Genomic DNA, 11,070 nt, shown 5'->3' on the forward strand with positions numbered 1-11,070 from the left:
AACCACAAAATCTCAATTTACAATGATTAACTATTAAACAGCAAAAACACCTCTAAAGCAGCAAAACACCTCTATTAATAGTGAGATAATGGCAGTGAAGCTGGTTAATATAAATCTTCTATTGAAATCCTATGTACCCCATTTCCTAACTCTACAAAAATACCCATAATCTTCCATGTTGTTTAAAGAAAGGGAAACAATGGACAAATAGCAGCAAGGAAATAGCAATAATGAAAACCCTCTCAACCAAGGAGCAAGTAAACAGAAGCAGTATATCTACTTCTAAATCTAAATGCCTCTACTCTTTTCTATTCTAGAACATTATAATCTTTTAAGCAAGCAGCCAAGCTATGCCTGTGGCCTTTTCCTTTATGACTTGATGTTTATGGTCGTGTCCTGAGCCAGAGCAATCATGAGCATTTCCAAAAAGGCTTGGACTTTTCCAGGGAGGCCGTATTACTATATATTAAATTTCCAAAAATTAATAGAAAGCCCAACAACAGTAAGAGAGAAAGAAGAAAGGGACATACCGGGCCCCCGGGACAACCTCGAGGGGAAGAGCTTCCTTGCAGGTTCTTCTCTCGTCCTGTGACCTTGTCACGGCCTGGGCATGTCCTGGCGGCTCCCGACACTCCACCTGTACTGATCTTCTCTGCGCTCCTCAAGAAGGGAATCTTGTTCGAGATCAGATCCCTTTTCCTTTGCTTGGAATATTCTTCTGCTCAGAAGTTCATTTGGTTGGCTCCTCCTCCTCTCACCTCTTGAGAGAGACTTTCCTTGATGGGACCTGAACTGTTCCATCTCCCACAGAGCACTTACTACTATCTAAACATATAGAATTCATTTCTATACTTTTTTTTTCTCTTGTGTCTGCCCCCTTTTACTAGAATGTACACAGGATGAGAAGAGGCATCTTGATCAGGACTCTGTTCCCCAGTAACTAGAATAGCGCCGGAAACCTAGGTTCTCCACATGCGCTTGTTGAATGAATGAAGGTGGGCCAGGGTGAGATGCTATGCGAGGGCAGGACTCCAGGAGAAAAGCTGGCTACATGAACATGATTATTGGAGAGACTGTGAGTATGTGTCCATGTGTGTGGTGACGTCTAGCACTCTCTTCTATACCAAGTACTTTTATTATTATTATTTAAATCAGTTTTTACCTTTTGGCTGTGCCACGAGGCATGTGGGATCTTAGTTCCTCAACCAGGGGTTGAACTTGGTACCCCGTGCATTGAAAGCTCGGAATCTTAACCACTGGATTGCCAGGGAAGTCCCCTAAGTACTTTTTTTTTAGAAGAGATAAGGAAAAAATTGTGCATAGTTGGTATTTGAATCTTGAGGTTGATCACAATCAGCAGTTTTAGAGAAAAAGAGGAATCCAAAGAGAGGAACTCTCTTGACATGTCCACAACTTAATTGTAGTATCAGCTATTTCTTTCTGATGGCAGGGTCTATGTTAAAATTGCAGTTAGAATGGAGAAAGGATCTGGTTCTTACATCTGCCTGGATGGATTGTCCTTTATTTTGAGAGGTTTCTTTTCCATCTTCTCCTGTTGAGAACGAGGTTATTATCTCCCGATTCTGAGGGATCAGTGCCTGGGTCTCATCTTTGGCTCTCTTCCTCTTCATTTCTTTGTGATTCCTCTTTTATAATAATTTTGTGTGTGGGCCTGTGATGTGTGCGGGCCTGTGATGTGGCTTTAGTTACAGTGTGCTCCTTGCATCTGCTGTATCACTTGGGAAGCCTGTTATCAATGCAGATTCTTTAGCCCCAAATCAGAATCTCTAGGAGGGGGCAACAGGGAAACTAACATTTAAAACTTCATATATTTTTGGAGTAAACTACATATTTCAGACACTGAAAATGTTCTGAAGGATGTGTTGTAAAGAGTTTCCATCTGGCCCCTCTTTTCCAACCACTCACTTCCCTTTCTCAGGAGTATATATTATTATGTTAGTTTCATATATATTTTTTTCTGAAGATTTTTTTTTTTGTACATAGACTGTCAAATACATGCATATGTTCTTCTCTCCTCTCCTTATTACACAGATGATAGCCTACTATACTCATGTTTCCCGTTCATTGTTTTCTTTTAATTTGCCTGTATATCTCAGAAATTATGCCAAGTTTTGGGGGGAGCATTTTTCAGTTATCATTCCTGTTGTTAATTTCTTGTTTAATTCTGTTTTGATCTGAGAAATGCTTTTGTGTGACTTTTAGTCTTTTAAATTTGCTAAGATGTGTCTTATGGCCCAGAATGTGTTCTTTTGAGGTGAGTGTTCCATGCGGGCTTGAGAAGAATGTGTATTCCTTCTGTGGTTGGATGAAATAATCTATAAATGTTAACTGGACCAAGTGATTGATAATGCTGCTCACATCAATTATATCCTTATTAATTTTCTGCCTGCTTGATCTGTCAGTTACTAATAGGAATATGTTGGTGTCTCCAATTACAACAGTCAAGAGCAATTTGTCTATTTCTCTATTCAGCTTGGACTTGAACAGCTTGAAGATTGGTATATCTTCTTGGAAAATTGACCCCTTTATCATTATGCAGTGCCCCTCTTCGTCTCTGAAGAGTTTCCTTGATCATGATTCATGACAAAATATTTGGTCTAAATTTTCATCAAATCTATAGAAATATTTTTTTCTGGTTTTTTTTTTTCATTTATTTTTATTAGTTGGAGGCTAATTACTTCACAACATTGCAGTGGTTTTTCTGGCATTTTTAAATTCCCTCTTTTTTTTCCAGCTCCTCGCCTCCATTTCTTCTCCCATTGTTATTTCTCTGAACAGCTGCTATGCTAGTTTCAATTTGATTACTCAGTTTTGAATGGATTTCCTACCCTCTCCACCCCCATGGAGTTGTATATATAAGAGGTGAGTGTATTTCTGTCATAGATGCTGTAGAAAGAAGTTTCAGGATGGAGTGCTTAAAGGCCTTCTGATAACTTCTGCACAATAAAACTTGAGAATCGTTGTTGATTTTCATGGAGCTCAAGAAAATTGGTGGGGTATTGGAACCCAGCTAAGTTAGAACTGCATTTCTTAGAATTTCCTTCCTTATGTGGTTCCAGGTTGAGGTTGGTGATAGAAGAATTTTGTGTAGGATCTTGAAAGGTGGAATGGAAGAAGCAGTCTTTTTTTTATATAATTTAATTTTTATTGAAGTATAGTTGATTTACAACATGGTGCTGTTCTCTATGTCTGTGAGTCTTTTTCTCTTTTGTTGATAAGTTCATTTGTGCCATATTTTAGATTCCACAAAGAAGTGATATCATATAGTGTTTGTCCTTTTCTTTCTGACTTACTTGACTTATATGATAACCTCTAGGCCATCCATGTTGCAGAGAGAGAGACAGAGAGAGAGAGTTATACACTCTAACAGCTATAGTGTATACACTGTAACAGTTACAGTGTATAACTCCACTATATACATTTGGACATTCTTTTTTTAAAATATTCTTTTTTCACTATGGTTTATCACAGGGTATTGAATATAGTTCCCTGAGCTATACAGTGGGACCCTGTTGTTTATCCACCCTATATATGTATTAGTTTACATCTGCTAATCCTAAACTTCTAGTTCTTCCCTCCCACTTCCTTCTTCCCCTTGGCCACCACAGGGCTGTTCTCTATGTCTGTGAGTCTTTTTCTGTTTTGTAGATACGTTCATTTGTGCCATATTTTAGATTCCACATACAAGTGATCTCATATGTTATTTGTCATTTTCTTTCTGACTTACTTGATAGTATGATAACCTCTAGATCCATCCATGTTGCAGAAACAGCCATTTTTTTAATGCTCTCAAGGTCAGTGGAGGGTATCAGTTGCTACTGCAACTCAGAGACATCATTACTGATCTGCTGGTTTATCTTGTTGGCCTCGAGCAGAAACCTGTAGCTCCTTCAGCTCCTGGTGGAATTTTTCCTTTGACTTCTCTGTGCTTTTGGGCAAAGGGGAAAATACAGCTCCATGATAAAAGATGACAGAGTCTGGAAGAGTGAGTGCAGTCCTGGGACAAAACAGAGAATGAGTAGGTGTCCATACCACGTTAAAAAAAAGAGAAAAGCTTTTGGTCCTCTTTATTGCTTGGAAATGAAAAGAAGGTGCTTGCCAGATCAGTAGTGTGTACCACGTGACAGAAACTGTGTTGTTCTGTTTCAATAAAGGTGTCACATCTGGTGTAGCACCTGTGATTGGGACAACCCTTACTTCAGTTTGTATCAGTTTGTAGTAGTAGAGGTTGTAGAGTTCCCCGGTGGCTCAGATGGTAAAGAATCTGCCTGCAATGTTGGAGACATGGGTTTTATCCCTGGGTGGGAAGATCCAATAGAGAAGGAAGTGACAACCCACTCCAGTATTCTGGTTTGGAGAATCCCGTGGACAGAGGAGCCTGGTGGGCCAAGTCCATGGGATTGCAAGGAGTTGATGGAGCGACTAACAGTAGTGAACCAGCAGCTGTCAGTCTTTTTTCTTTTCTTCAGAATTAGAAAGGTAAATTAAACTGGGAAATGACGGGGACCATCATCTTTTCCTCCTTTAATTCTTTGAAGGTGGTACTGATTTCTGTAATTCTTCCCAGTACATGGTATTTCTTCTGATCCCCACTATCATGGGCAGACGAGAAGGCAGGAAATTTCAGAGGCTTTCACTTGGCCATTTCTACCCTAATGACTGTTACAGAACAGGCCAAGGAATAAATCCGAGGGGTTTTCCTTTTTTTTTAAGTATTAATACATCCATCCTAAGGATGCACTCAGGGACTTGCCAACCACTGGCAGGTCTGTGCACCCATTGTATCCACCATGAGATGAACTTGGGCTAGGACACCATTTCTCTCCCAGATTTCTTATTTCTTTTATTTTTTTAAAAAAATATTTTATTTATTTGTTTGGTCACACCAGGTCTTAGTTGTGGCATATAGGATCTAGTTTCCTGTCCAGGAGTCAAACGCGGGCCCCCTGCATTCGAAGCATGGAGTCTTAGCCACTGGACTACCATGGAAGTCCCCCTATTTCTTTTCTTTTCTAAGAAGAAAGAGAAGAGAATTTTGTTCGAGTTAAGTTGAGGACTATAGCCTGGGAGACAGATTCTCAGAAGCTCCGAGAACTGCTCCATTAATCAGGAATTAGAGATGCAGTTTTATACATTTTTAAGGCAAAGAAATTATGTATCGTATTGGCAGCATTGTATCCATAGTTCAACCAACAAGGTTTTTTATTTTTCTTTTCAATTATGCATGTGCAGACAAGACTTTGGTCAATGTGACCCATTGTACCCTTGTATGAGATGAAAAAGAATATTAATCATAGAATTACAATATTGCAATGCTGGCATCTGAAGAAAGGGGTTAACTTTTTCTCACAGATTTTTGTCCTCCTGTGTTGAGGAGATCTAGTTAATGTATAATGGAGGTGCACTCTGCACATTGGGAAAGGCCTGCAAAAAAGGGGGCATGTCATTTTTCTTCCTTCCTTTTTCTTTCTGTTTTAGTTTGATTGTCCTGCCACAGAATATTTATGATTTTCTTCATCAGGTTTCATCAAGTACCAGTTCCTAAAAGTCTAAGCCTGAATATGTACTTTATCTCTCAGCCACAAATGCTATGTGTTTCCAGTTATAGCTTGGAAAATAGTCTAGGCTGTATCATCAATGTGTGTTTCATAGGTAGTGTTTATAAACTGCTAATGATCTCTATTAAAATTTCAGTATTAGAATATTTCAAATTTCTTGTACCTTCTCCATCTTCATAACTTCTTCAGCTTCTGGAAATTTTAAAAATTGTTTTAGGAAGATCCCCTGGTTCTTCAGGGTGAATCATTTTCCCAAATTTAACATGTTTGGATATGTGTTCAATACATGGGCTAGGTTGGCAAATATATTTTTATGACATTGTGTTCAGTCGCTTAGTCGTGTCTGACTCTTTGTGGCCCCATGGACTAGAGCCCACCAGGCTCCTCTGTCCATGGGATTCTCCAGGCAAGAATACTGAAGTGGGTTGCCATGCCCTCCTGCAGGGGATCTTCCAGACTCAGAGATCGAATCCGACTCTTATGCCCCCTACACTGACAGGTGAATTCTCTACTACTGGACCATTAGGGAAGTCCCTGTCTAACACCTTGATTTTCCATCCCATACATGCCCCAGTTCCTGTTGCTGCATTTTGGCCAGGTATTCAGATTCACACACTGCATATGCCATATGCTTCCAGAGGAGGAATTCCCCGCTTGGGTCCTGCTCAGACTTGTCCCTAGTCATTGGTTTGAAGGCAAATGGGCAAGATGGAGCCAGAGCTAGAGGAAAGCAAGCAGCATTTTGTGAACTACCTGCCTCCAGTGTGGTCTGTTGGGTGATCTCCATTCGAATGAAGTCTGTACTCCTTTAGCAAGGGGGAGGGAGCAGCTTGGGCCAACCTGGAAGATTAAGAAGTATTGGGGTTCCAGGTAGTTAGGCCCTTGCACCCAGATATCCCCATCTTAGGTCTCTGATTCCCACTATCATCATATCATGTCCTTAATTTTGACATGAGACACTTTAGGCTGTTGTTCAGTGTTCTTCGAGCTCTGCTAGCCCAGCAGTTTGGTATCCCTGGTGGCTCAGTGGTAAAGCATCTGTCTGCAAGGGGGGGAGACTCAGGTTCGATCCCTGGGTGGGGAAGATCCCTTGGAGAAGGAAATGGCAACCCGCTCCAATAGTCTTGCCTGGAAAATTCCATGGACAGAGGAACCTGGTAGGCTATCCAGTCCATGGGCTCACAAAGAATCGGCCACGACTGAGCTACTTCACTTTCACTTTTCCAGTGTTCTTGCTTGGAGAATCCCATGGACAGAGGAAACTGGCCATGGGGTCTTACAGAGTCAGACATAACTTAGTGACTGAACAACAACAACAGAAGTGTAGCTGTTGAATCCTGAACTTGATGTTCAGCTGCCTGTGAAAAAGGGTAAGAACCTCTTCAAACACTGCCATGGAGGCTTTCTCACTTTCACTGTAGGTCTAGAGTCGTCCGGTTAACCTGAGCCCATCTTTTAAAATTTTTATCTTTTCTTTCTTCAAGGCTTTTAAGGCCATGAACAAAAGTCAGCCGAAGACTATGGTCTTTCTTACCTAGCACCAGTAATCGAGTCCTTACCAGGGTTTGACCTATTAGTGATTCAGTCCCACAGTTCTTTTTTGGAGGGGCCAATTGTTTTAGCCTAGCTGCTTCAAAAAGGCAGAGCCTTCGACAAGGACTTGGGTGATGATCATTGTTCTGGAAAATGATCCTCCAGGGAACAGAAGGGAGAATGAGGCAGGAAAGGAGGAAAAGATGACCTGAGAGCACCTCAGTGAGTGGGTCCCCTCTGGAGAGCTAGAGCTTCATGCTGTGATGGATGCTGGGAAGTCACGCAGAGCGTGCATAAGAACTGTTACTTGAAAGAGAAGAAAGCAATGTGTGTGCTGACTCCTGTTCTTATAGGAGGATTGCCCTGTGGAGTACCAGTTCTCTTGCAGTTCTAGTTTTTAGAAAAATTCGTTGGTTCTTTCGTATCCTCTAAAGGTGATCAGTGAGATTTTTTGTTTTTTTAAATATCATTATAAACGTGTGGATTTACTGTATTTTATATGCTTCGCTGCACTACAGTCATTATTCTTTTTTCTTCCAGTTTTATTGAGATATCACAGACATCATGCTCATGCTCAGCTGCTCAGAGTCGTGTCTGACTCTTTGCAACCCCAGTGACTGTAGCCCGCCAGGCTCCTCTGTCCAGGAGGATTCTCCAGGCAAGAATACTGGGGTGGGTTGCCATTTCCTCCTCCAGGGGATCTTCCCAACCCAGGGCATACAGCACTGTATATGTTTAAGGCATACAGCATAATACTTTGGCTTACATTCATCATGAAATGAACATCCGTTATCTCATATAGATGCAAAATTAAAGAAATAAAAAAAGTTTTTTTTCCTTGTGATGAGACCTCTTAATATTTACTCTTTTAACAACTCTCATAAATAGCACACAGCAGTGTTAATTGTATTTATTATGTTCTATGTTACATCTCTAGTACTTATTATAACCGGAAATGTGTACCTTTTGACTGCTTTCATTGAGTTCCATTTTCTCCCACCTCCCACCTCTGGTAACCCCAAATCTGATCTCTTTCTGTGGGGACTTACTTTGAATCTATGGAAATATCTTCTTCCTCATCAAAATTTCTATTTATTTGTCTATTTCATTATACAATCATTATTCCTATTGATAATGCTCTATCTTTGGCTATTGGGAGCCCCTTCAAATTGTTTTGACCATTGGGAACTCCTTCAAACTGGCTCCTGTGGACTTTTTGACATGATGCTAGTGAACTTTAAGAGCTTCTTTCTTTTCTAGTATGACTCGGTATTGCAAGCTCATTACTGCTCCTGACAGGAATTCATCCATTTTTCCCAAGCACCCACAGTTCCTTTTCGTGGGAAATGGTATTTAGATAATACAGTCTGGCCACTAGGGGTCCCCGTTGGGCTGATCATTGCTTCTAGGTCGTTTGCCTGGGCCGCACTGGAAACATATATATATATATATATATGTATGTATGTATATATATATGAAAATATCTTCTAAGTTAATACTCATATTTCCAATTCAAACATATATATGTTATGTAAACATATATACCTTCTAAGTTAATACTGATATTTCCAATTCAAATAAAGTATCACATTTTCAAAACCTAACTTCTTTGATTTTATATTTGTATTTCTTTACTCATACTCATTAGCATCATTACTTAATTTGCTTTCACTTATTCTATGTCTTTCACTTATTCTATAGTAGCATCATTAATGAATTATTTTTTTTTTAACCTATTATATGTATATGGAGATGGAAATGGCAACCCAATCTAGTGTTCTTGCCTGGAGAATCCCGTGGAGAAGGGAACCTGGTGGGTGCTGTCCATGGGGTCGCACAGAGTTGGACATGACTGAAGTGCCTTGGCATGCATGCATGCATTGGAGAAGGCAATGGCAACCCACTCCATTATTCTTGCCTGGGGAATCCCAGGGACGGAGGAGCCTGGTGGGCTGCCATCTATGGGGTCACAAAGAGTTGGACATTACTGAAGCAACTTAGCAGCATTATATGTATATATGTGTGTTTAATAGTTTTATACTTTTATTACTAGCAATATGACCCCTGAATACAATTTAAGATAACTTTGCAATTCTATTTTTCCTTTGGACTGTACCCTATAGGAAAGGTACAAATTGCTGTATTTTGAAGTTATTGAATTAAATCATCTCTATATAGTTAAGCCATCATCTTGATATATTTGATTTTTTGTTCTCAATTTTCAAGGATTAATATTTTCTCATGTTGATTTAAATTTGGTTTTATGAGTACATAAACCATTTATATTGTTTTGAAGTTAAGAGCTATAAAACAAAGTATTTTCAGAGAAGTTTAGCTTCTAACCCTGTTTCCTCAAACCTCCTTCTTTCCTCCTAAAAGTAACCATTTCCCACGCCTGTGTGCTCAGTCCCTTCAGCGGTGTATGACTGTTTGCGACCCCATGGACTGTAGCCTGCAGGCTCCTCTGTCCATGGAATTCTCCAGGCAAGAATACTGGAGTGGGTTGCCATGCCTTCTTTCAGGGGATCTTCCAGACCCAGGGATCGAACCAGCATCTCTTACATCCTGCATTTGTTGGCAAGTTCTTTACCACTAGTGCCTCTTGGGAAGATCCCAACCATTTCCCATTGCATTTTAATTTATTCTTCCATTTTTGAAAACATACATTTTCTCATTTTTCCTCCCTTTTTTGGTAAACGTAGAATACTATACGTTTTATCTTGCACCTTGCTTTTTTCACTTAGCTGTGTGTCATGGAATTTATTCCACAGTGGTACATAGGAAACATTTTTTTTTTCACAGCAGGATTGTTCTCCATTGTATGAATTTATCCAGATACAAATGGAAGACAGCACCAAGAGATTTGTAACCAGTAACTAGAAGGATAGAATTATCACTTAGTGTAATGGGAAAGACAGCAAAAGGAACAGGTTTTGGGGGGAGTATCAAGATCTTGTTTGGTTGAGGAGGCATTTTGTTTGAGATGCCTATTAGACATCTAAGGAGAGTTATTAGTAGACAGTTTTGGATAGATGAGTCTGAAGTTCAAGGTGGACAAAGAGCCAATGATTGCCTCACAGCAGAGCAAGGAAGAGGTTGGAGGAAATGTAAACTTGTTTTCACTAACCCATTTCTGCCAGCCAGTCTTCTGCTCTGGGCTCTAGCCAGCCCATCTGCCTCCACCCCTGTCAGCTGTACCGTTTCCACCTCTCCAGAGGTCTCTTATGGTCCATGTCATTAGTTCCTGGAATTCATGTTCTCTTGAAGCTTCTTCCTTGTTTGATTTTGGGGAAGGGAGCCAACAATCTGTGCCAGTTTTCTATCTTTGCAGGAACCAGAAATTCTATTTGAGTTTTAAAATTAAACAAGGGAGAGGAATATTTATTTTTTCAAGAGGAAAAAAATACGGGAGGAACTGCAATTTATTGCCTCTTTTCAAGTATCCTATGAAAACATCCCAAAGAGATTGACCCTGATTAGAGTCAGGTTCAGGAAAACAAAGATTCAACAAAGCTGGGAACTACAAACTGAGAAAATAAAAAGTTGACTCTTTATGAAGAAATGTTATAAGGCCTCTGAAGTTCTACTATGAGGAAACAAGTGTCATATGTCCTTAAGAGGTATTTCCCTAGTCTGTAGCATGCATGGGAAAGATTTCAGAGTTCATCAGTATTTGACAGACAAGTTACAATCAACCTTAAATATGATCAGTATGAAAATAGTAGGAGGGGCAGATTATAAAATGAAACTAGGTGACATAATTTGAGGTCAATAAAATATAAAAAGATATTTGAAAATTTCAGTGGAAATTAACATCTACATTTTATATAAGTTCTCTTGATTGACTCTAGGTTCTTAGTATTTTTTCTTTTCTATTTCTGTCCTGGTAGCAACTTTAAATTTTTTTTACAAGTGTTACCTGCTTATTATCCAGTAGTACAAGTGAATATGGAGTCAA

The sequence above is a fragment of the Cervus elaphus genome, chromosome 22, assembly GCF_910594005.1.
Source record: "Cervus elaphus chromosome 22, mCerEla1.1, whole genome shotgun sequence".
NCBI lineage: Eukaryota > Metazoa > Chordata > Mammalia > Artiodactyla > Cervidae > Cervus > Cervus elaphus.